General features: G+C 44.0%; 1 pseudogene; it reads right to left on the reverse strand.

Annotated features, from left to right (window-relative positions):
* LOC129041366 (uncharacterized) overlaps nt 1–26,803 on the reverse strand; it is a 73,510-nt pseudogene that overhangs the window by 5,054 nt on the left and 41,653 nt on the right.

Genomic DNA, 26,803 nt, shown 5'->3' on the forward strand with positions numbered 1-26,803 from the left:
CCTGATCATGACTCACTACAATCTCAGCTTCCCTGAGCTCAGGCGATCTTCCCACCTCAGCCTCCCAAGTAGCTGGGACTACAGGAACACGTCACCACACTAGGCTAATTCATGTATTTTTCTGTAGGGATGGTGACTCCCTTTGTTTCCGAGACCTGTCTCAAACGCTTGACCTCAAGCCATCCTCCTGCCTCAGCCTCCCAAAGTATTGTGATTAATGGTGTGAGCAACCACACTTGGCCAGCTGCTACTTTTATCAATATTATTATTCCACCCTATTAAAAATTATTTGTCGTTACAAATTATTATTTTAAAGGCTACAGAACAGTATGTGTCCTACAGCATAATTGTAAAACCACATACAGTTGTCCCTTGGTATACAGAGAGAATTCGTTCCAGCCACCTATCTCTGCATATATCAAAATCTATGCATACTCACATTTCGCAGTCATCCCTCTGGAACCCACATACAGAAAAAGTCCAAATATGAGTTGGGCATAGAGGCAAGCACCTATAGTCTCAGCCACTTGGGAGGCTGAGGTGGGAGGATTGCTTGAGCCTGGAAGGTTGAGACTACAGACAGCTGTGACAGCACCACCACACTCCAGCCTGGACAACCAAGCAAGACCTTGTCTTGGGGGGGGAAAAAAAACAGGTTAGAAATTATCTAATGAGGTTTGTTGGGTAAAACTCCATATAAGCAAAATATATATTAATGAAGCAAATCATGATAAATTAGTACAACGGACTTTTTGGAGTCTCTGACAATAAAGGTAAGAAAAATGCAAAACACAGAGATAGATGGTAAAAAAAAAAGAAATTAGGGAAGCATTCTATATGTCTAATAAGAAGATGCTAGCCATGTTTGTGCAGCAGCAGTATGTCGCAATACGACATACCTTGGAGAAAAGTTAACCGATGAGGAAGTTGATAAAAATGATCAGAGAAGCAAAATACTGATAGCGATAGTCAATAAACCACGAAGAATTTCCATAAGTGATGTCAGCAAAGTGGGAATATTGTACAGTGTGTGTTGAAGTTCTTATACAACAGTTTATTTGCCTTTTTTTTTCTGTAAGGAACATATATACTACAAGTTCTTCTTGCTGTCGAAAGAATATGTGTGAATAAGTTATTTGAACTTACTCTTCTGTTTTTCTACTTTTCCTGCCATCATCCCACAGCCTTTAGACATTTTTTATCTTTTTAGAAAATTGAACAAGCGCTTGTTGTCATGGTTCATACCTCTAGGATGGGAGGCAGAGGTGGAAGGGTCACCTGAGGCCAGGAGTTTGACACCAGCCTGGCCAATAAAGTGAGACCCCATGTCTACAAAACAATTTAAAAATTAGCCAGGTGTCATCATGTATACCTACAGTCCCAGCTACTCAGGAGGCTGAGGCAGGAGGATCCTTAGCCCAGGAGTTCAAAGCTGCAGTGAGCTGTGATGGCACCACTGTACTCCAGCCTGAGTGACAGGGTGAGATCCCATCTCCTAAAAGAAAAGAGAAAAAAAGAAAATAGATTAAGTAGCAAGTTCCATGTGCCTTACTTTGAATATTTCTAAACTAGAAGTTCTCAATCTTTTGGGGTCTAGCATCCTTTTACATTTTTTAACTTTATTGAAGATCTCTAAGACTTTTTCTTTATATAAATATATTAAAATTAGAAAATATAACTAAATTTTAAAAATATTATTACATATTAATAAAACCATTACATGTTGATATAATACAAATTTTTAAAAATATTTAATATTCATTACATATTAATAATAAAATCATTACATGTTAATACTCTTTTTTTTTTTTTGGAGATGGAGTCTCGCTATTTCACCCAGGCTGGAGTGAAGTGGCGCGATCTCGGCTCACTGCAACCTCCATCCCCAGGCTCAAGTGATTCTCCTGCCTCTGCCTCTCAAGTAGCTGGGCAGGTGCCCACCACCATGCCCGGCTAACTTTTGTGTTTTTTCAGTAGAAACGGGGTTTCACCATGTTGGCCAGGCTGGTCTCGAACTCTTGACCTCAGGTGATCCATCCCCTTTGGTCTCCCAAAGTGCCAGGACTACAGGCATGAGCCACTGCACCCACCCCAATTAATACATTTTTAAAAACACTGATTAGTCAGGCAACAACACTGGGCAGCGGTCTCCTCATTCCCGGAAATACAAACCCCACTGCACGGCTCTGAGGTTGCAAGGGCTGCAGAGACAAAAGGCTCTAACTTGAGATTTCATTATTTTATTTGTATTTCTGTTTGTACTGTGAGACAGGTCGTGCTCTGTCACCCAGACTGGAGTGCAGTTGTGTACTTACAGCTCACTGCAGCCACAATCTCTTGGGCTCAAGCCATCTTGCTGTCTCAGCTCCCCAGTAGCTGGTACTACAGTTGAGTGCTACCATACCTGGCTATTTTTTAAATTTTTTGTAGAGTGAGGGGTCTTGCTATATTGCCCAAGCTGGCCTCAAACTCCTGACCTCAAGAGATCTGCCCACCTCAGCCACCTGAGTAGCTGGGACTACAAGTATACATCACCATGCCTAGCTACATTTATTTTATTAAATTTTGAAAAACATTTTTGTAGAGAGGAGGTCTTGCTATGTTGCCCACGCTGGTCTTGAACTCCTGCCCTTAAAAGATACTCCCATCTCTGCTTCCCAAACAGCTGGGACTAGAGGCATGAGCCACTGCACTGAGAATGAAGAGATTTCTTTAATCTAGCATCCCATACTTGGTAGGATTGAGAAAGGCAGTAGTGTTTTTTAAAATTACTTAATAATTCAGTAAGAATCAAACTCAACCTTGACCCCTGCCTTCTCTCACACCCCACATCTAGTCTGTCAGGAAATCCTGTTGACTGTCTTCAACACGTACTGAAGATCCCCACCCAGCAACTCCCTGGCCTCCTCCCCTACTTCTCTCCTCTGACCATCTCTCACCACCACCAAGACCCTGGTCAAGACCACTAACATCTCCTGCCTGATGTTGACACAGCTTGGCCCCCATGCTTCTACCCACATCTTCCCACAGCCTTTCTCAACTCAGCAGCCAGAGAATGCTTTTATATCAGGAGACAGATCATGTCGCCTCTCTGCTCAGAACCCTCCCACAGTTCCCATCTCAGTCAGAGTAAAAGCCAAAAACCCCCAGCAATAACCTCCCAGGGCTTATGTGATATGTATTGATCCCTTCCCCTAATTCTCCCCCTCTATCCTTCTGCTCCACTGGCCTCCTTCCAGAGCCTTAGACACACCTCAGACACTTTATTCTGTTTTTCTGCCTATAATCCTCTTCCCTCAGCACCTTGGCCAACTCCTTCCCCTCCTTCAAGTCTTTGCTCAATTTTCACTTAGGAGGCCACCCCTGACCATTCTATTTAACATTGCCATCTGTCCCCATGCCCACCATGCTCATGTCTTCTCTTTTTTTTCTTTTTTTCTTTCTTTCTTCTTTCAGTCCCTCTCTCTTTCACAAGATCTCACTCTGTCACCAAGGCTGGAGTGCAGTGGTGCAATCACAGCTCACTGTAACCTCAAATTCCCAAGCTCAAGCGGTCCTCCCACTTCAGCCTCCCTAGTAGCTGGGACTACAGGTGTATGCTATCATCCCTGGCTCATTTTTCTTATTTTATTATTTATTTTATTTTATTTATTTTATTTTTTATATATTTTTTTATTTTATTTATATATTTTATTTTATTTTATTTTAAATTTTGAGACAGAGTTTCACTCTTCTTGCCCAGGCTGGAGTGCAATGGTGCAATCCCAGCTTTACTGCAACTTCCACCTCCTGGATCCAAGTGATTCTCCTGCCTCAGCCTCCCAATAGCAGGGATTACAGGTGCTTGTCACCACGCCTGGCTAATTTTTGTATTTCCAGTACAGACAAGGTTTTGCAATGTTGGCCAGGCTGGTCTCGAACTCCTGACCTCAGGTGATTCACCCACCTCGGCCTCCCAAAGTGCTGAAATTTCAGGCATGAGCCACCGTGCCCAGCCAATTCTTTTACTTTTCATAGAGACAAGGTCTCACCATGTTGCCCAGGCTGGTCTTGAACTCCTGGCCTCAAGTGATCCTCTTGTCTAAATTCCTGAAGGGCTGGGATTGCTGGCATTAGCCACCATGACTGGCTTCATGTTCATTTCTTCTTGCTGCTGCAACAGTTTGCAGTTTCTTACATTTAGTGGCTTAAAACACCACAAATCTACCATTTACAGTTCTGGGGGCCAGAAGCCCAAAATAGGTCTATTAAGGCTAAAGTCAAGGTGTCAGCAGGCTGCATTCCCTCTGGAGACTCTAAAGCGTTCCCTTAGCTTTTCCAGCTTCTAGAAGCCACCCACATTCCTTGGATCATGGCCCTTCACTCCATCTTCAAAGCTAGAAGTGAAGCATCTTCAAATCTCCCTCTCTGACCTCTGCTTCCATCACCACATCTCCTGCTCCAATTCTAACTCTCCTACCCTCTTTCTTTCATAAAGATCCTTGTGATTGCTGGGCATGGTGGCTCCCACCCATAATCCCAACACTGGGAGGTCAAGGCAGGAGAAACACTTGAAGCACAAAGTTCGAAACTAGACTGAACAACATAGTGAGACCCCACCTCTAGAAAAAAATTAAAATATTAGCCAGACATGGTGGTGTGCACCTGTAGTCCCAGCTACTTGAGAGGCTGAGGTGAGAAGATCACTTTAGCCCAGGAGTTTGAGATCGGCCTGGGTGACATAACTTAAATCTCATCTCTATGAAAATGAGCTGGGCATCAGTGACATGCATGTGTAGTCCCAGCTACTTGGGAGGCTGAGGAGGGAGAATGGCTTGATCTCAGGAGGTCAAAGCTATAGTGAGCTATGATCACATCACTGCACCCCAGTCTGGATGACACAGGAAGATTCTGTCTCAAAAAAAGAAAATAAATACATATTTAATCTCTGTCCCTGGTTCCTGGCACAGAGCTTCTAAAGCTCTTACAAAGACCTCAGTGATAGACATGATAGGAGCGTCTTTTGTTTTTAATATTCAGTCTTGGTCCCAGGTTTCTAATACAACAGCCTCTAAGAACTTTGGGGGCAACCACATGATTAGAGGCTTGGAACTTTCAGCCTCATGCACTGAACTCCAGGAGGAAGAGGGGCTGAAGACTGTCTTAATCACCAGTAGCCAAAGATTTTATCAATCATGCTTCCATAATAAAGCCTCCATAAACACCCTGAATGGGGTTTGCAGAGCTTCTGGGGTTGCTGAACACAGGAGATGCTGGGAAGGTGGCATGTTCAACAGAGGGCATGGGAGCTCTGTGCCCCTCCTAACTTACCTTGCCCTGGGCATCTTTTTTTTCTTTTGAGACAGGGTCTGGCTCTTTTGTCCAGGCTAGAGTGCAGTGGCACAATCTCAGCTCACAGCAACCTAAGCCTCCCCAGTCCCCAGCTCAAGGCATCCTCTTGGCTCACCTTCCTTGGTAGCTGGAATAATAGGTGCACAACACTGCACCCGGGTATTTATTTTTATTTTTCTAACTTTTTGTAGGGATGGGTTTTCACCATGTTGCCCAGGCTTATCTCAAACTCCTGAGTTTAAGTAATCCTCCCACCTCAGCCTCCCAAAGTGCTGGAATTACAGACATGAGTCACCACATCCGGGAAGTACGTCTCTTTCACTGGCTGTTTCTGAGATGTATCCTTTACAATAAACCAGTAATAGGAAATGAACTGGCCAGATACAGTGGCTCACATCTGTAATCCTAGCACTTTAAGAGGCTGAGGTGGGAGGATCACTTGAGCCCAGGAATTTGCGGCCAGCCTGGGCAACACAACAAGACCCCATCTGTACAAAAAATAAAAGAAATTGGCCAGATGTGGTGATGCAGGCATGTAGTCTCAGCTACTAGGGAGGCTGAGGTGGGAGGACCACTGGAGCCCAGGCAGTTGATGCTGCAGTGAGCTATGACTGCACCATTGCACACCAGCCTGTGCAACAAAATGAGAACCTGTCTCTCAGAAAAAAAGAAAATAAACTGTTTTTCCGAGTTCTGTAAACCATTCTAGCAAATTATTAAACCCAAGAAGAGGGTCATGGGAACCCCTGATTTGTAACAGGTTGGACAAAAGTACAGGTGACAACCCAGGACTTGCCATTTGCATCTGAAGTGAGGATAGTCTTGTGGGACTAAGCCCCTAACCTCTGGGGTCTGTGCTAACTCCAGGTAGTGTCAGAATAAAATTGTGGGATACCCAGTTAATATCCAGAACACTGGAGAACTTGGTGTACAAACTCCACACACACGTTCAGTCAAAAGTGCGTGAGTAGAGACAAACACAGGCTTTTCTGTCACCTGTCTACCTGCTTAACTGCATAGGAGAGGCAATACGTGGTGCTCATGAACAAAGCAAGCATTAAAGTCAGACCAGACCCAACATTTGACTCAGTCTTAATATCCAGGTGAGCCTGGGCAAATCATTCATTATTCCTAAGTCTTCATCACTTCATTCATAAAATGGGGATAACTGTGGCACCTACCTGTGATTTTGTGAGAATTAATGAGATATTATTACGCTTGGTGTTATTGTGATCATTATACCTATTCCAAATTATTTGACAAGGACAGGGATGGATGATAACATCAAAACATTAGAAACTGTAGTGAGGTCTCTCAGGCAAAATTCCATACAATCAAATTTATTGTCGCTACAAAGCATTACTGCCACACTTAATTCACCATTTCCTGAAAAAAAAATGTGCCAGCTTCATTGTTCAGGTCATTACAGTGCTGGTTTCCCTGCCTGGGCAGCTCACTCCATCCCATCCCAGCCCTTTCCCCATCCCTCCACCTCCCCCCTTCCCTCCCCATTCTCATACAACTCTTCCTCATCTTTCAGGACTTGGTTTCAAAGGTCACCTTAACTGGAAGCTTCTCTCACCCTCCAGAAGAGCTTCCCATTGCACTTGATGCATGCACTATTATTTGATCATTTTTGAGTTATATTCCAAGTCTTTTTGTACCTGAATAACATGTTGCCCAGTCAGTCTCTCTTCCTGGACTCTGAAGTCTTTCATGGTAGATCCAGCTGGAAGTTGACAAAAAGACATTCTTTTGAAATAGAACGATGACACAGACAGACATAAGTTCTTAAATGTTTTAAATGGTATGTGAAACTTTAACAAAATTCAAAGGCTTCTGGGGAACACTTAGGAGGGAAAGTTACTGGGAATGTCATAAAGGATTAATTTGTATTTTATTTTATTTTATTTTTTGAGACAGAGTCTCATTCTGTCACCTAGGTTAGAGTGCAGTGGTGCAATCAGGGCTCACTGCAGCCTCGACCACCTGGGCTCAGGTAATCTCATTTAATTTTTATTTGGTTTAAAAAACTCATGTGTTGGTTGAGCGTGGTGGCTTATGCCTGTAATCTCAACACCCTGGGAGGCTGAGAGAGGTATATTACTGGAGGCCAGTAGTTTGAGATCAGCCTGGAAAACATACTAAGGCCCTGTCTCTACCAAAAAATAACAGAGTGAATGTGTGGAAGGCAATTTTTCCACAGACTGGGGGTGAAGGAAATGATTTCAGGATGTTTCAAATGCATTACACATATTGTGCACTTTATTTCTATTATTATTATGTTGTAATATATAATAAAATACTTCTACAACTCACTACAATGTAGAATCAGTGGGATTGCTGAGCTTGTTTTCCTGCAACTAGACTGTCCATCTGGGGTGATGGGAGACAGTGACAGATCATCAGGCATTAGATTCTCATAAGGAGCATGAAACCTAGATCCCTCACATACACATAACAGGGTTCGTGCTCCTAGGAGAGTCTAATGCTGCTGCTGCTTTGACAGGACATGATGCTTAGGTGGTCATGCAAGTGATGGGAGGGCTAGAAATACAGACGAAGTTTCCCCTCACTCGCCTACTGCTCACCTCCGGCTCTGTGGCCCTGTGGTTGGAGACCCCTGCTCAAGTGCATCCGAAAGGATCCATCCCATGCCATTCTTCAGAGTCATCTTTACTGCCACAGTGGTCAAGTGTAGCACTCCTAAGCTCGCAGGGCCTATGGTTCAGCTGGCATTTCATCACAATCAACAGTAAGTGGTAGCTTGAGTCATTGTGAGGTCACTTCCTGGAAATCACCAGCATCCCATGTCCCACTGGAAAGGAGCTGAGCACTGCTCCTTGGATAACCAAACCTATGCCCAAATCCCATCTGTGTGCATCTATCTCCCGGGATCCTTCCTATTATCAATTCTGTATTCGTAGGAGTCCAATCAGGAGACACAAGCCACTCAAAAGTTTAAACTAGAATGAGGAAAGTGGCTCACACTTGTAATCCCAGCATTTTGGGAGGCCAAGGTGGGTGGATCGCTTTGAGCTCAGGAGTTTGAGACCAGCCTGGGAAACATTGTGAAACCCCATCTACAAAAAACACAAAAACTAGCCAGATGTGGTGGCATATATCTGTAATCTCACCTACTCAGGAAGCTGAGGCAGGAGAACTGCTTGAGCCTGGCAGGTGGAGGTTACAGTGAGCAGAGATTGTGCCACTGCACTCCAGCCTGGGTGATAGTGTGAGACCCGATTTCAAAAAAAGAAGAAGAAGAAGAAGAAAAACAATATATGTAAATTTAATATAAAAAGTATTAATTTTGGCCAGGTGCAGTGGCTCACGTCTGTAATCCCAGCACATTGGGAGGTAGAGGTAGGCAGATCACCTGAGGTCAGGAGTTCGAGACCAGCCTGACCAACATGGAGAAACCCTGTTTCTACTAAAAATATAAAATTAGCCAGGCGTGATGGCACATACCTGTAAATCCCAGCTACTTGGGAGGCTGAGACAGGAAAATCGCTTGAACCCTGCAGGTGGATGTTGCGGTGAGCCGAGATCACGCCATTGCACTTCAGCCTGGGCAACAAGAGCTACACTCCATCTCAAAAAAAAAAAATTAATTTTAACAGAGGATCAGCATACTGAGGGACACACTAGCACAAATTAAAGACAACTCTAGAGAATACACAACTAGCAGAGACCAGGCATGGTGACTCAAGCCTGTAATCCCAGCAACTTGGGAAGCCTAGGCAGGAGGATCGCTTGAGGCCAGGAGTTGGAGACCAGTCTGACAAACATAGTGAGACCCTGTGTCTACCAAGAAAAGAAAAAAATTAGCCAGGTGTGGTGGTGGTGCACACCTGTAGTTCCAGCTACTTGGGAGTCAAGGGTGGGAGGATCCCTTGAGCCTGGAAGTCTAGGCTACGTGAGCCAAGATCCTGCCACTGCACTCCAGCCTGGGCAACAGAGACCCTGTCTTAGAAATAAGATAAGATAAGATAAGACAAGATGGGATGAGGTAAGATGAGATAAAATAAAATAAAATAAAAGTGTTAATCCCCCTATGGGAATCTCCTCCGGCCCTCTCTGGAACCTCACTTGTCAGTTCTTCCTCCCACTTCCCTGTATCTTTAACCTATCCCCCGCTTTTAGCTCCTTCCCACCATCATTTAAATTACTCAACCTTCTTCTATTTTAAAAACCTCTCCCTAAACTCAGTGTGTCCCCTGCTTTAGGTCTCCAGCATACCCACTGAGCCATCTGCTCCCCCTGGTGCCTTCTCCACACAGCAGCCTGAGCCATGTCTCTAATCCATTAATCTCGTCACGTTACTCCCCCATTTACATCACTTCTCCTTGTCTCGGGGATTAAGTCCAAACTCCTTAAAAGCCCCTGCTCTGCCCTGCCTTGCAAGGCAGCCTCACTGCTTGCCCTTCTCCATTTTACCTGCTGTGGAGTCCAACTGAGCCTCATCTGCCCCCTGAATTGGGAATTAGATTCTCATAAGGAGCTGAATCCTGAATCCACATTCTTTCCCCTCTGGGAGTCTCTGAAGTAGGTGATGCCCTCTGCTTAGAGTACACTTCCCCTTAAATCTCTACTCTCTTCCTGGCTAGTTTTGGCTCCTGTCACTTGTCCACTTTGGCATCACCTCCTCCTGGAAGCCTTCCTTGACTCTCCAGATTCTCAGGAGCATGGGAGGTGAGGTGCTCCTCCCATGAATGGATGGAGATTAGCGAGTATGTGTTATTCATGCTTAATTCACTAGTGCTTAGCTGAGTGCCTGGCACAAAACAGTTACTGTGGTGGCCAAAGTAACGACCGCCCCCACCAATTGCTCATGTCCTATATTACAATGCACAAATACATAGGAAGGGGGAATTAAGAGTGCAGATGACATTAATGTGGCTAATCAGCTGACCTTAAAACAAGATTATCCTGGAGTATCTAAAAGAGCCCATGTAATTACAAGTGCTCTTTAAATGTGGAAGAGGGAGGCAGAAAGTTAAGAACCAGAGATGGTGGGCACAATGGTTTATACCTGTAATACCAATACTTTGGGAGGCCAAGGCAGGAAATTCCCTTGAGTGCAGGAGTTCAAGGCCAGCCCTGGCAACATAGTGAGAGGCCCCATCTCTACCAAAAAAATAATAATAATAATCACCGTGTGTCACAGTGCTTACCTGTAGTCCCAGCTACTGGGAAGGTTGAAGTGGTAGGATCGCTTGAGCCTGGGAGTTTGAGGCTACAATGAGCCATGATAGGACCACTGAACTCCATCCTGAGTGACACAGCAAGGTCCTGTTTCTAAAGAAAAAAAAGGACATTGGAATCAGGATCCCCTCCATCCTAAGGTGCCTACAATGCATCTCTCTCTGCAAACGAGTAAACATCATCCTCCAACTCCTCACAGAGTGGAGCAGCAGGAAAACTCCCTCACCTCATTTCTGTGCAGTTTGGGAGGCCTGGACAGCCCAATAACCAGCTCCTTGCTGATGACACAATCGGGAAATGGCTGGGGTTGAGCTAAGGAGAATTTGGATCCTTCTTTCTTTTGGTTCTCAAGAGGCAGGGTAGGGGTCAGGCATGGTGGCTCATACGTGTAATCCTTGCACTTTGGGAGGTCAAGGTGAGAGGATCGCTTGAGGCCAGGAGCTCAAGATCAGCCTGGGCAACATAGCGAGACCCAGGTGGCATGCACCTGTGGTGCCCACTACTTGGTAGGATGAGATGGGAGGATTGATCACTGAATCCCAGCAGTTTCAGGCTACCATCAGCCATGATCACACCACTGCACTCCAGCCTGTGTGATAGAAACAGACCATGTCTCAAAAAGTAAAAAAAAAAAAAAAAAAAAGAGAGACTATAGGCAGGCACCACCACACCACCACATCTGGCTAATTTTTAAATATTCTGCAGAGATGAGGTCTTGCTAGGTTGCCAAGGCTGGTCTAAAACTCCTGGCATCAGGCTGGGCATGAGGGCTCATGCCTGTAAATCCCAGCACTTTGGGAGGCCAAGGCAGGCAGATCACCTGAGGTCAGGAGTTTGAGACCAGCCTGACCAACATGGTGAAACCCCATCTGTACTAAAAGTGCAAAAATCAGCTGGGCAGTAGTGGCATGTGCCTGTAATCTCAGCTACTCGGGAGGCTGAGGCAGAAGAATCACTTGAACCTGGGAGGCGGAGGCTGCAGTGAGCCGAGATCGCACCACTGCACTCCACCCTGGGCGACAGAGTGAGACTGTCTCAAAAAAAAAAAAAAAAATACAAAGAAAGAAAAACAAAAACAAACAAAAAAAAACTCCCAGCATCAAGAGATCTTCCTATCTCACCCTCCCAATGCCCTGGGATTATAATTTTTGTTTAGAATAATTGAAGACAGTTGTTCTTACACTGCTTTAAGGTATAAAGGAAAAAAAAAGATAATAACAAATGTTGGTGAAGGCCGGGCACAGTGGCTCAGCCTGTAATTCCAGAATTTTGGGAGGCTGAGGTGGGCAGATCACTTGAGGCCAGAAGTACGAGACCAGCCTAGCCAACATGGTAAAACCCCATTACTACAAAAAAATATGAAAATTAGCCAGGCATGGTGGTGTGCACCTGTAATTCCCAGCTACTCAGGATGCTGACATGAGAGAATCACTTGTGCCTGGGAGGTCAAGGCTATAGTGCACTGTGATGGCATTACTCTGCTACAGCCTGAGACACAGAGCAAGCCCCTGTCTAGAAAAAAAAAATGTCAGTGAAGACGTGGAGGAATTGGAACCCACATACATTACTGGTGGGAACATAAAATCATGTAACCAATTTGTTTGGGTATTTCTTTTCCTGTCATTTTAATTGGATTTTTCAAAAAATCAAGACAGGGTCTCACTATCTAGCCTAGGCTGGTCTTGAACTCATGGGCTCAAGCCACCTCCCAACTGAGCCTCCTGAGTAGCTGGGATTACAGGTGTGAGCCATTGCACCTAACTGGTATAGCCACTTTAGAAAACAGTCTGGCAGTGTCTCAAAATGCTAAGTGTACAGTCATCATATAATGCAACAATTTCACTCCTAGGCATATATCCCAGAGAAATAAAAATATATGTCTACACAAAAACTTGTACAGCAATCTTCACAGCACCATTATTCATAACGGCCAATACATGGAAAAAACCCAAATGTCCACCAACTGATGAACAGATAAGCAAAATGCAGTGTGTCTCTAACACAGAATATTATTCAGACATAGAAGGAATGAAATATTGATACACACTATGACATAAAGGAACTTTGAAAACATTGTGCTAAGAGGGGAAAAAAAGCCACAAAAGACCACATATTATACAATTCTATTTGTCCAGGTTAGGCAAATCTATAGTGACAAAAAATCAATCAATGGTTGCCTAACGCTGGCAGCCAAGGCAGGTGGGGGGAGTAGGAGGTAGTGGCTAAGGGGTGCGCATTTCTCCTTTCATATAGGGTAATGAAAGATTCTAAAAGTGACTGTGGTGATTGACGTACAGCTCTGGGAATATTCTAAAACCTACTGAACTGCAGATTTCAATAAATAAAGTGAATGGTATGTGAATTGTATTTTAATAAAGCTATTATTTTAAATAATAATAATAAGGGGCTGGGCACAGGTGGTCATGCCTGCATGTAATCCCAGCTCTTTGGGAGGCTGAGGCAGGAAGATCACTTGAGGTCAGAAGTTTGAGCCCAGTCTGAGCAACCTAGAAAGATCCCGTCTCTATGATAAAAAAATTAAAAAAATTAGCTGGGCATGGTGGCACACGTCTGTAGTCCCAGCTACCTGGGAGACTGACATGGGAGGATTACTTGAGCCCAGGAGTTTGAAGCTACAGTGACCCATGATCATGTCACTGTACTGCAGCCTGGGTAACAGAGCAAGATCCTGTCTCTAAAAAGGAAAGAAAAGAAATGCAAGTTTTTATCACTTCGTGAGTGTAGCCAAGTTGGTGGAGAAATAGACAAGAATAAAAGGGCATTGAATAATGAGGGTGAGTGGCTGGTTAGGCTCAGTTGCCAGCTAATCAGCTTCTAAAAAATTCATTAGTAAAGTTACAGCTCTGGGGATAGCCATGCAGTCAAAGAATGAATGCTAAATTCATTACAAATGTTCATGGTCTTTCTTTACATGCCTCCTAGTGAAAAATTCCTAAGTGTCTGAATAGGAAGTCTGCAACGATAGCAGCTATTTATTAAAGACTACAAAAAAGAAATGGATGCCACGCATGGTGGCTCACGCCTGTAATCTCTACACTTGGGGAGGCCTAGGCAGGCAGTTCACCTGAGGTCAAGAGCTGGAGACCCGCCTGGCCAACATGGTGAAACCCTGTCTCTACTAAAAATACAAAAATTAGCTGGGTGTGGTAGCATGTGGCTGTAATCCCAGCTACTCGGGAGGCTGAGGCAGGAGAATTGGTTGAGCCCAGCAGGAGGAGGTTGCAGTGAGCCAAAATCATGCCATCGCACTCCAGCCTGGGCGACAAAAGCAAGACTCTGTCGAAAAAAAAAAAAAAAAAAAAGAAATGGCATCTTCTTCAAGAATGACATAGTTTCATGATAAAAAAAGTTCTAATTTTGCATTTTGATTTGATTTAGCCAATATGACACCAATCTTGGATAAAGTGCAAACAACGCAATTTCATTTTCTCATTAATCAAAACTGATTTGGTAGTCTAATATCAATTCTGATCTTTTAAAAAACTGATCAGATAAAAAAAATTATGGAATGATGGAGCCAATAAGATGTTACAATTTCTTTCAAGAAGAATTTCAAAACCCACACATATCTGAGATGAGCAAGTATGAGGAAACATATTTGATTACTATATTTAAAAATAAACTGATTATGTAGCCAACAGCAACTGGAAAGAGGTCTCCTCATCCACAGCCACACAAACCCGATCACACAGCTATGCGGTTGCAAGGACTGCATAGCCTAGAAAGGACTGGTCTGACTTCAGATTTCATTTCATTTGTATTTGTATTTTGAAACAGGGTCCCACTCTGTCACCTAGGCTGGAGTGCAGTGGTATAATCATAGCTCACTACAGCCTTCACCAACTGGGCTCAAGAGATGCTCCTGCCTCAGCTGCCCCAGCACCTGGGAATACAGGCAAGTAACACCATGTCACGCTATTATTTTTTTAATTTTTGTAAAGAGAGAAGTCTTGCTATATTGCCCAAGCTGGCCTCAAACTCCTAGCTTCAAGAGATCTGCCTACCTCAGCCTCCTGAGTAACTGAGGCCACAGGTACACACCACCATGTCCAGCTATATTTATTTTATTAAATTTATTTTTGTAGAGAGGAGGTCTTGCTATGTTGCCCAGGCTGCTCTCGAACTCATGGCCTTAAAACGTACTCCCATCTCTGCCTCTCAAGCTGTTGGAACTATAGGTGTGAGCCACTGCATCTGGCCTGACTTGAGATTTCTTTAATCTTGCATCCTTTACTTAGTAGGACTGGGAAAGGTAGCAGTGTTTTTTTTTTTAATTACTTAATAATTCAATTAGAATCAAACTCAAGCTTGACTCCTGCCTTCTCTTGCAGTTCACATCCAGTCTGTCAGGAAATCCTATTGACTGACTTCAACACGTATCCGGGCTCTGACCATCTCTCACCACCACCATGACCCTGGTCAGGACCTCTACCATCTCCCACCCGGATGTTGCCACAGCTTGGCCCCCATGCTTCTACCCAAATCTTCCCACAGTCTTTCTCAACTCAGCAGCCAGGGGGTGCTTTTAAATCAGGAGACAGATCATGTTGCCTCTCTGCTCAGAACCACCCCGCAGTTCCCATTTTAGTCAGAGGAAAAGCCAAAGCCCCAGCAATGGCCTCCCAGGGCTTACATGATCTGTACTGATCCCAGCCCAGCAACTCCCTGGCTCCTCCCCTACTTCTCTCCCTCTATCTCTTTGCTCCACTGGCCTCCTTCCAGAGCCTCAGACACACCAGGCAGTTTCCTCCCAATGCCTTTATCCGTTGATTCAGCCTACAATGCTCTTCCCTCAGCACCTCAGCCAGCTCCATCCCCTGCTTCAAACTTTTGCTCAATTTTCACTTATAAGGCCAACCCTGACCACTCTACTTAACATTGCCATCTGTTCCCATTCCCAACATGCTCATTTTTTTCTTTCTTTTTGAAACACAGTCTTGCTCTATTGCCCAGGATAAAGTACAGTGGTGCAGTCACAGCTCACAGCAACCTCAACCTCTCAGGCTTAAACAATCCTCCTGCCTTGGCCTCCCTAGGAGCTGAGACACCTGGCTAATTTTTTTTTCAATTTTTTTTTTTTTTTTTTTTTTTGAGACAGAGTCTCGCTGTCACCCAGGCTGGAGTACAGTGACGCAATCTCGGTTCACTGAAACTTCCGCCTCCTGGGTTCAAATGATTCTCCTGCCTCAGCCTCCTGAGTAGCTGGGACTACATACAGGTGCCCGCCACCATGCCCCGCTAATTTTTGTTTTTTTAGTAGAGATCGGGTTTCACCACGTTGTTCAGGTTGGTCTTGAACCCCTAAACTCAAGCGATCCACCACCTTGGCCTCCCAAAGTTCTGGGATTACAGGCTGAGACACTGCATCTGGCCCCAACCACATTTTTTGAGGCTTGGAACTTTCAGCCTCACTCGCTGAACTCCAGGAGGCAAAAGGGGCTGGAGATTGACTTAACGACCAATGGCCAATGATTTTATCATGCTTCCATGAAAACCCTAAACAATACGGTTTGGAGAGCTTACGGGTTGCTGAACACAAGGAGGTGGTGGGAGGGTAGTGTGCCCAACAGAGGCATGGAAGTGCCCCTTCCCACTTACCTTACCCTGTGCATCTCTTTCATTGGCTGTTCCTGAGATGCAGCCTTTACATTGAGCCAGTAATAGAAAATAAACTGGCCAGATGTGGTCGCTCATGCCAATAATCCCAGCACTTTCCCAGATCTTTTTACCTTGACCTCCAAAGTGGCTGGGACAATAGGCGTGCATTAGTGTACCATCATACCTGGTTATTTTTTTTATTTTCAGTAGAGATAAGGTCTCACCATGTTTCCCAGGCTTGTTTCAAACTTCTGGGCTCAAGCAATCCTTTTGCCTCAACATCTCAAAGTGCTGGGGTTACAGGTGTGGGCCATGGCCCAGCCTGGAACCATGCTACTTGTATAGTCTGCAGAACTGTAAGCCAAATAAACCTTTTTCCTTTATAAACCACCCAGCCTCAAGTGTTTCCTTATAGCAATGGAAAATGGACTAATACAGGAATTGTATGTCAACACTTACCAGACTGTGATGAGCACAATGACAGAAGTATAGAGTGGGAATGAAATGCTCCCAAGGGGCTTCTTGTTGCATCATAGAGAGCGGGGTGAGACATCTCAGCTGCGGCTAAAGATGAGCAAAGATGAGAATGAAAGAGTGATGATGGGAGTAGGGAGAGGGTTTCCTGAAGGACCAGTAAAGTCCCGGAAGGAAACTGACATTCCGTGTGGCTGGAGGGTAGGTGAATTCAACTGTCATTGCAATTCAGCAACCCGCACATTTAAGTTTGTGTTTGATTTTCAATAACATCAGCCCTGCGGATACAAGAAATAAGGAATTGTGTTTGCGCTATCATGGAAGCTCTCTGGATCTTAGACCGTGACTTATGCTGAGAGGTAGACTTGAGCTTTTTGTTTTTCTCTCTGTAAGTGCTCAAGTGCAGCGGTCCCCAATTTTTTTGGCACCAGGGACCGGTTTTGTGGAAGACAATTTTTCCACAGACTGGGTGCAGCAGGTCAGTTTTGGAATATTTCAAGTAAATTACATTTATTGTGTACTTTATTTTTATTATTATTACATTGTAGTATATAATGAAATAATCATGTAACTCACCATAATGTAGAATCAGTGGGAGTCCTGAGCTTGTTTTTCTGCAACTAGACGGTCCCATCTGGGGGTGATGTGAGACAGTGATAGATTACCAGGTATTAGATTCTCATAAGAACAGAGCAAGGTAGATCCCTCACATGCACAGTTCACAATAGGATTCACGCTCCTATGAGAATCTAAAGCTGCCGCTGATCTGACAGGAGGCAGAGATCAGGCAGTAATGTGGGGAGTGCCTGTAAATACAGTTCAAGCTTCACTCACCCACCCGCTGCTCACCTCCTGCTGTGTGGCCCAATACAGGCCTGTGACCCAGGGATTAGGGGCCCCTGCTCAAGTGCATCCAAAAAGGCCCTTCCCACACCAGTCTTCATAGTGGTCAAGTGCAGCAACTACTTAGCTCCCAAGGTATGTGCCTCAGCTGGCAATTCATCACAATCAACAGTAAGTGGTAGCTTGAGTCATTGTGAGGTCACTTCCTGGAAATGACCAGCATCCCATATCCCACTGGCAAGGAGCTCAGCACTGCCCCTTGGATAACCAAACCTATGCCCAAATCCCATCTGTGTGGGTCTATCTCGTGGTACCCTTCCTAGCATCAATTCTTTATTTGTAGGAGTCCAATCAGGAGACACAAACCACTCGAAAATTTAAAGTGGTAAAATTCAAAATAAAAAAGTATTAATTATAACAGGGCAACAGCATAATGAGAGATTGGCTACCAAAAAACAAAGAGAAGGCTAGAGAACATAGGACCAACGGAGGCCAGGTATTGTAGCTCCTGCTTATAATTCCAGCAATTTCAGAAGCCAAGGCAGGAGGACTGCTTGAGGCCAGGAGTTTGAGACCCGCCTGGGAAGCACAGTGAGGCCCTGTCTTTAAAAAAAAAAAACAAAAAAAACCACGAAAACAAAAAACCTCCAACTCAAAAACAAATAATAAAAATAAACAAACAAATAAAATAAAAAATAAAAAATTTAGCTTTGCATGCTGTTGTACGTCTGTAGTCCCAGCTCCTTGGGAAGCTGAGGTGGGAGTATTGCTTGATCCCAGGAGTTTGACACTACAGCGAGCCATGATCACACCACTGCACTGCAGCCTGAGTAACAGAGCAAGACCCTGTATCTACAAAGGAAAGAAAAGAAATGCAAGTTTTTATCATTTTGTGAGAGTAATAAAGTTTGAGGAGAAACAGAGAAGAACAAAAGAGCACTGAATGGTGAGGGTGGGTAGCTGGTTAGGCTCAGTTCCTAGCTAAGTGGCTTCTGAAAAATTCTTTAATAAAATCATAGCTCTGGGGGTCAGTCATGCAGTCAAATGATGAATGCTAAATCCATTACAAATGCCCATTATCTTTCTTTACATGCCTTCTAGTGAAAAATTCCTAACTGCCTAAATAGCAAGTGGTCTGAAATCACAGCAGTTGTTTATGAAAGAAATAACATCTCAGCCAGGTGCGGTGGCTCATGCCTGTAATCCCAGTACTTTGGGAAGCCAAGGCGGGCAGATCACCTGATGTCAGGAGTTGGAGAACAGCCTGGCCAACATGGCGAAACCCCTGCCTCTACTCAAAATACAAAAAATTAGCTGGGTATGGTGGCGGGCACCTTAATCTCAGCTACTCAAAAGGCTGAGGCAGGAGAATCGCTTGAACCTGGGAGGCGGAGGTTGCAGTGAGCCGAGGTCACACCACTGCACTCCAGCCTAGGCAACAAGAGCAAAACTCCATCTCAGAAAGAAAAAAAAATCTAAATTTTTAAAAACCGTGAGTCAAATATTATTTTCCTCCTCCCATTTTACAGGTGTGCAACCTAAATAACAGAGAACTGAAGCAATTTTCCTAAGTGGCAGAGTGCAGATTTAAACCCTATCACTTTGGCCTCAGAATTTGTGCCTTATATTATTATTTTAAAATTCATCTTTTTAAAACCAAGAGACTTATGCAAAATTGTGCTAGGATTCAAAAAAATCCTCTTGCTTTTCCTGACCATGGGTGCAGGCAGGGCTCATGCTGCATTTTCTTTACTTATTTATGTCCAGCTTGGATGGAGACATGATGACAGGAGCTCCCTCCATCACCGTGCACCAGAAAGAAAAGTGAAGAGCAGCACAGGGAAGCCAGTCTTACCATGTTTGAGCAACTGAACCAATGTCAGCCTCAGCCTACCAGCACAATTACTTTTATGTGAGAAAAACAGGCATCTCCCTATTTGGAAAATCACAGCTGGCTGCAGTAGTAAACAATCCACAAGTTATTCCTGGTAACACTATTCCTACAGCCCTAACCTGTCTCAAAAAAAAAAAAAAATGATCCTAATGCAGTTATTTCCTTTTGCATTCATGAGGAGATGGAAGAAATACCCATATTTGATGGTTGGCTGGGAACTGTCTTTGGTATTGTATGAAGTATTTTAATATTGTAAACATGAAAAGATGAGAATCCTGGAGACCCTGTGGGCTTGGAGAAAAGGAAGTACATTAGAGGGTGTTGTAGGAAATATTTTCATTCCAGGCACTGCTGTTAAACTACCCCTAAACTTTCTTTCCTTAGAAGAACAGAAAAAACAAAAGAGCACAAAAGATCAAGAAACATTCCAGGTGACCCTCTCCACTCTCATTTGTTGTAATAAAGGAAAAGCATTTTGGAGATTTTCTTGAGTGCAGTTTATGATGTGATCCAAGTTATTTATTTTCTGCTAATGATTTTCAAAATTTGAATTAAAAACTTTCAGAAATTTAGCTTTATCAAAGGCAGCTATTCACATGTAAAACTAGTTTGGTTAACTTCATCTGTATGAACACATAGCTAGTGAATTGGCATAACTATTAAACTGAAGAATCAACAGAAACATGCCAATGACTGGCCCTTACCTTCCACAGTGACCTCAATTTCAGGAAGCTTTTCATTACTCTCAGGACTTCATGGTCTTTTGGGGGACTGAAAGTTGTAAAATAAGCACAGAATTACTTTAGTGTATTGTAGGAAAAAAAATACAAAAGGAGATGTTTTATAAGAGTAGAGTATTAAACTTCATACAGTTTGACTCTTTTCAAAGAAACCTGCAGAATTAAACTTGTAGTGTAATCCTCCAAAGGCGGCTCAAAAAAGCCATAGAAACATGAATAAAGTAGGATTGCAAATGTGACATTTCCAGTGAAATTTTTTTTTTAAAAAGAAAAAGAGGTCCATTAAATAAAACACCTTAAAAAGCTAAGAAACTAACTGCAAGTCCCACAAAGATATTGGCCAATGATTCTCTATGATTTTATAAAATGCTGATAAAGAATGTCTTAAGGTAGTGAAATATAACAGGAAGTACATGTAATCTCTTACCTTTAGTGTGGCAAGTAGGAAATAATTAGTTCAAGCCAAGAAAGAATACCAAGAAATGTTACAGTAGCCAGTACAATGGTGGTCTAACAGCTAGTAAAACAGTCCTGATGAGAGTTTTTTCCAAAAGGAGTTCGCAGAGTCACCCTGTAATGTAACAATAATTCCTATCATTGTGGACAAAAACCCTGACTTTTCCTTCCCATGACTGGCAAGTAATTGTATGAAGAATAAATTACTTCTTTCATGAAAAAGAAAATTAACACTAGTGTATTTTCTTCAGCCACTAAAATTCTGCAGAAACATAGATATAGTAAGAAACTCAATCATCACATCAGGCCGGGTATGGTGGCTCATGCCTGTAATCCCAGCACATTGAAAGGTCGAGGTGGGTGGGTCACTTGAGTTCAGGAGTTCAAGACCAGCCTGACCAACTTGGTGAAACTCCATCTCTACTAAAAACACAAAAATTAGCCAGGCATGGTGGCGCATTCCTGTAATCCCAGCTACTCAGGAGGCTGAGGCAGGAGAATCGCCTGAACCCAGGAGGCGGAGGTTGCAGTGAGTGGAGATCACACCACTGGACTCTAGCCTGGGCTACGAGAGTAAAACTCTGCCTCAAAAAAAAAAAGAAAAGAAAAGAAACTCAATCATCAATATTTAGTCACTCAAGATTGACCCAGGAGTAACAGAGAAGATAAAACCCAGCAAATTAGACTTCATTCAAGTACTTAGGTGTACTGTGAGCCACCATGGTGCCTCTAAACACCATGGAGGCAGTGGTCACTATTCTTGCACTGATGAAGATGGCTGTGGACAGCATGGGGAACTTCAGGGGCAATGGAGAGTGCCAGGACTGCAGCTCAGAGCCAGGCTTTTCCATGAAGGACTTACAGCCACACTTGTCACCTCTAGCTAGAAAAACATTTTAGTAGAAATGTCATTTTATTGTTTTAATTCCAGAAATGACTTCAGTGGCAAATAGAACTTACTTTTTTTACTGTTGTTGTTGTTGTTGAGGCAGAGTCTCACTCTGTTGCCCAGGCTGGAGTGCAGTGCTGTGATCTCAGTTCATAGCAGCCTCTGCCTCCCAGCTTCAAGTGATCCTCCTGCTTCAGCCTCCCGAGTAGCTGGGATTACAGGTGCCAGCCACCATGCCTGGCTAATGTTTCGTATTTTTAGTAGAGATGGGGTTTCACCATGTTGGCCAGGCTGGTCTCGAACTCCTTACCTCAGGTGATTCACTCACCTCAGCCTTCCAAAGTGCTGGGATTACAGGCATGAGCCACCACACCCAGCTTAGAAATTACTTTTTAACAACAAACTTCATTTTATTACTCCCATGGATGATTCTTTCAAGTCATGGAATTCCAAACCACGTAGGGCTTTGAAAGGGAATCCCCTCTGGCAAGCCTTCTACATATAGGAACTCGGGGTTTGATTCAAACGCAGAATATGGTACTTTTACTGCCTCAGCGAGCCCAACAGCTTGAGCTGAAAGTGCAAGAGAACGGTTTGTGGAAGATAAAATTTGACACAGACATTCTTTTATTTGTATCTGCATTCTCAAGTACATTATGGACAAGTTCCCTACAATCGAGCAATATCCACTTCATATTGAAGGCGTTTTGCTTAGGCTATTTGGCAAATCTGAAGAACAAGCCTAAAAGATAAGCACTTTTAAAAGATACATTTAACACTTCTTTTTTTGAGAAGGAGTCTTGCTCTGTTGTCCAGGCTGGAGTGCAGTGGCATGATCTCAGCTCACTGTAATCTCCACCTCCCGGATTCAAGTGATCCTCCGGCCTCAGCCTCCCCAGTAGCTGGGACTACAGGCACACACCACCATGCCTAATTTTTTCTATTTTTAGTAAGCGGGGGTTTCACCATGTTAGCCAGGATGGTCTTGATCTCCTGACCTTGTGATCTGCCTGCCATGGCCTCCCAAAGTGCTGGGATTACAGGCGTGAGCCACTGCACCAGGCCCATTTTTAACACTTTCAATCAAAAGCAGAGTTATGTTATTAGTCAAAATGGCCTCTGTGTTCTAAGCAGAAATGACTGAAGGCCATTCTCCACACAGCAGTGGTCCCTGGTAGCCTTTCCATTCTCATCAAGAGGCAGGGTAGCTGTGCAAAGACAGGTGGTTTCTATGAAGCAACTAAGCAGCGCTCAGTAAGTTCGAGTCATCAGACACAGAGTAGTCAGGATTTCTGATAAGGAAAGGAAACGTCAACATCAGGTACTGAGATAATGGACACGAACGCCCTGGGAATGCTGTGAGTGCTCCCCACTCCTTGCTTCCTTCTCCATGAGGGACACACCCAATCAACTGAAACACACTTTCTTGCTGAGCCTCCTCAGAATCATTCGAGACAGCACTACAGGAAACCGCTGTCAATAAATCTAAGTATTTGCCACACGTGTGTTAGCCAGATTAGAAATACAGACAGCAGAATGACACTTACCCAACGCCTCCCTTCCTCTCCCATTCTGACACATGAGAAAGCTGAATCCGAGAGAAATGAAGTCGTCTGCTTGGTTTCAATAGCAAATGTAGTAGTAGAAATAAACCAAAGCCTGGCTTCTGGGACCTTCTGTTTTTAGGTCCTCAACTTCTGTAATTCATTCAGACATGACCCTTCATTGATATGTTACTAAAGACACACTGTAGGGGAAGGGACTATGAGTCCCTTCATGTTCATATGAAAGAGTGAGACTTTTGTCTCCAAAAAATAAATAATACAAAAATGTTTCAATTTAAAAAAAAAGTATGATGGTCTTTGGCAATGTTTAAATAAAAAATAAGAGTATCCCCTTCAAATAAGCTGACACTAACACATAATAACCAGGGTCACAGAATCACAAGGCCAGTGAGATTAAAAAGTACCCCTATGATTCTGTGACAGATACACCACCAGGAAAACTTCCTGTTCCTGTCCTCAACAAATCCACAGCAACATAATGTCAGCAAGTGCCTCCCCTACTTCCAGGCAGCCACAGGGAAAGGGGAGAGCAAAGAAACCACCCTCTGTGTCACTGATAAGTGAGGCTCAATGGGAAACATGAGGCATGAGGGGCATCCAAAGGTAGGTGACAATTTCAGTGTCTCCCCTTTGTCTTCCTGCTTCAGATATCATCTGCATCTTCTGCTCTTTTCATGATAAGGAAGGAGGCAGCAATAGCATGTCTACTGTGAAAAGGTGGAACTACTCATTAGGCATCATGGAACTTATTGTAGAAGTTTAGACAATCCTGGGAAGCTTTCAGACCTGGTCTCCTAACATGTACATCTAAGTCTGCTAAGGCTCTTGAAGAGGCAGTAGACTGTGAACCTCCAGGAGTTAACACAGGTTTTCTAGGGTCTTCACACTGCTAAGTACAGTCATGGCAACTCCTTCATTTCCTTTTTAAACAAGTGTTTTCCCAATTATCCCTTTAAAATTGGGCAGTTTAGGCCGGGCACGGTGGCTCACCCCTGTAATCCCAGCACTTTGGGAGGCCAAGGCGGGTGGATCACTTGAGGTCAGGAGTTTGAGACCAGCCTGGCTGACATAGTAAAACGCCATCTCTACTAAAAAATACAATAATTAGCTGGGTGTGGTGGTAGACACCTGTAATCCCAGCTGCTCAGAAGGCTGAGGCATGAGAATCCCTTGAGCCTAGGAGGCAGAAGTTGCAGTGAGCCGAGATTGTGCCACTGTATTCCAGCCTGGGTGACAGAGTAAGGCTCCATCTCAAAAAAGAAATTGGGCAGTTTTGCGCCTCTGATATAGCAAGTGAGTGTGCACAGTGATTAGTAGTGATGAGCTAATAAACATTAACTAGGCCATGGTGGTTTTTTAAAATCGTGATTGGCTGGGCGAGGTGGCTCATGCCTGAAATCCCAGCACTTTGCGAGGCTGAGGCAGGTGGATCACGAAGTCAGGCGATCAAGACCAGCCTGGCCACGTGGTAAAACCTCATCTCTACGAGAAATACAAACTTAGCCAGGAATGATGGTGAGCTCCTGCAATCCCAGCTACCCGGGAGGCTGAAGCAGAATGTCTGGAACCCGCGAGGCAGAGGCTGCCAGTGATCGGAGATCACACTACTGCATTAGAGCCTGGGTGACAGAGCGAGACTCTGTCTCAAGAAAAAAAAGGAAAAACTGATAAAACACGTGGGCCCCTAAAATTTGAAAGTTATATGCAAGACTCGGTTAAAATATGTTTAAAACACATCTTCTAAAAAATGTATGAACAGCGCAGGTGTGACAATATGCTAAAAAAATCTATGAGGAGTGTGGAAGAGCAAGACAGTGGTCCCCCTTCCCTGCTCCCTTTACAGTTTGATTTCATCCTTGGCTTTTCATAATGGACTTTTGTAAAGAGGGTAGATTTGCATCCAGGTCTAGGATTACAACTATAGGTTTCTGTTTGTTTGTTGAGATAGAGTCTCACTCTACTGCCCAGGCTGGAATGTAGTGGTGAAATCCTGGCTCACTGTAACCTCCGCCTCCTGGGCTTACGTGATTCTCCTGCCTCAGCTTCCAAAGTAGCTGAGATTACAGGTGCCCACCACCATGCCCAGCTAATTTATGTATTTTTTGTAGAGATGGATTTTCACCATGTTGGCCAGGCTAGTCTTGAACCCCTGACCTCAAGTGGTCCACCTGCCTCGGACTCTCAAAGTCCCGGGATTACAAGCATAAGCCACTGCCCCCAGCCTGGGTTACAACTATTTTAAGACCACTTTCAGCAGAAGTGTAGCCTCAACTAGATAAATGCAAACATGTTGGCTCATGCCTGTAATCCCAGCACTTTGTTTTTTTGAGCTGGAGTCTTGCTCTGTTGCCCAGGCTGGAGTGCAGTGGCGTGATCCCGGCTCACTGCAACCTCTGCCTCCTGGGTTCAAGTGATTCACCTGCCTTAACCTCCTGAGTAGCTGGGACTACAGGAATACGCTACTACGCCTGGCTATTTTTTTGTATTTTTAGTAGAGATGAGGTTTCACCATGTTGCCCAGGCTGGTGTCGAACTCCTGAGCTCAGGCGATCTGCCTGCCTCAGCCTCCCAATGTGCTGGTATTACAGGCTCACCACACCCAGCAATTCCAGCACTTTGGAAAGCCAAGGTAAGAAGATCACTTGAGCCCAGGAATTCGAGACTAGCCTGGGCAACATAGGGAAACACTGCCTCTACAAAAATTAAAAAATTAGCTGGGCTTGGTGGCATGTACCTATGATCCCACTTACTTGGGGAGGCTGAGGTGGGAGGATCACTTGAGCCTAGAAGGTTGAGGCTGCAGTGAGCTATGATTGTGCCATTGGACTCCAGCCCAGACAACAAGATGAGACCTTGTCTCTTAAAAAATAAAAAGATAAATGCAAATGTGAATCACCTACAGAGTTAAAAGGCCACAAATGTTCCAATGTTAGCAGGGAGCCTAGAAGAAGCCTCCACAGCTGCCCCAGTCAACCCAACTAAGAGAAAGAGGTTTAGGTAAGGCAAGCCTTCATTTAAGCCCATCAGGTTCTGCAGAAAAAATATTCCATGGTCATGGGATGACCTGACTGAGTGATGCAAACTGTCCACACAGCTAGTTGACCTTTGCCTCCTCCCTAGATCCAAGATGTACTGGAAATGAATGCCACATGAGATCTATCCCTGCCCTCCTTATCACACACCCTTTCTAGGAGAGCCCACACTAGCTGATGACTCTGGAATTCTGGTTACCATGAATCTAGATATCATGTCACTGAGCTCTGTCTTTCCAACTACCTTTTAGACATGTCTACCTGGATGTCCTGAGCATCTTATGTCCAAAGATTAATTCCTTCTCCCTGACAACATGTTCTTTGTTTCTCCACTTTCCCTGTCTCAGTTAATGACACTGCCATGCACCAAGATACCTGAACCAGAAACCTGAAGGGCATCCTACACTCCTCCTTCTGCCCTCCTCCTATTTCTATTCACTGTGTTAACAATAAGCTGTCCTGATATTTTACCTCCTAAATACTCTCAAAAACTCACTTTCCCTTCATATTCACTGGCACCCCCTATTCAGCATCTCATCACTCATTCAACAATATTTAATGAGTATGAAGCATAGCTAGGTGTTTTAAAACAGAATAAAAACAGTGTGATCTTTGTTTTCTGATGGCTAAACATCTAGTTTTTTCTTTTTTTTTTTTTTGCCTGAGATGAAGTCTTGCTGTGTTGCCTAGGCTGGAGTACAGTGTCTTGATTTCAGCTCACTGCAGCTTTTGCCTTCCAGATTCAAGCAATT

This window comes from Pongo pygmaeus, chromosome 6, assembly GCF_028885625.2.
Source record: "Pongo pygmaeus isolate AG05252 chromosome 6, NHGRI_mPonPyg2-v2.0_pri, whole genome shotgun sequence".
In the NCBI taxonomy this organism is placed as follows: domain Eukaryota; kingdom Metazoa; phylum Chordata; class Mammalia; order Primates; family Hominidae; genus Pongo; species Pongo pygmaeus.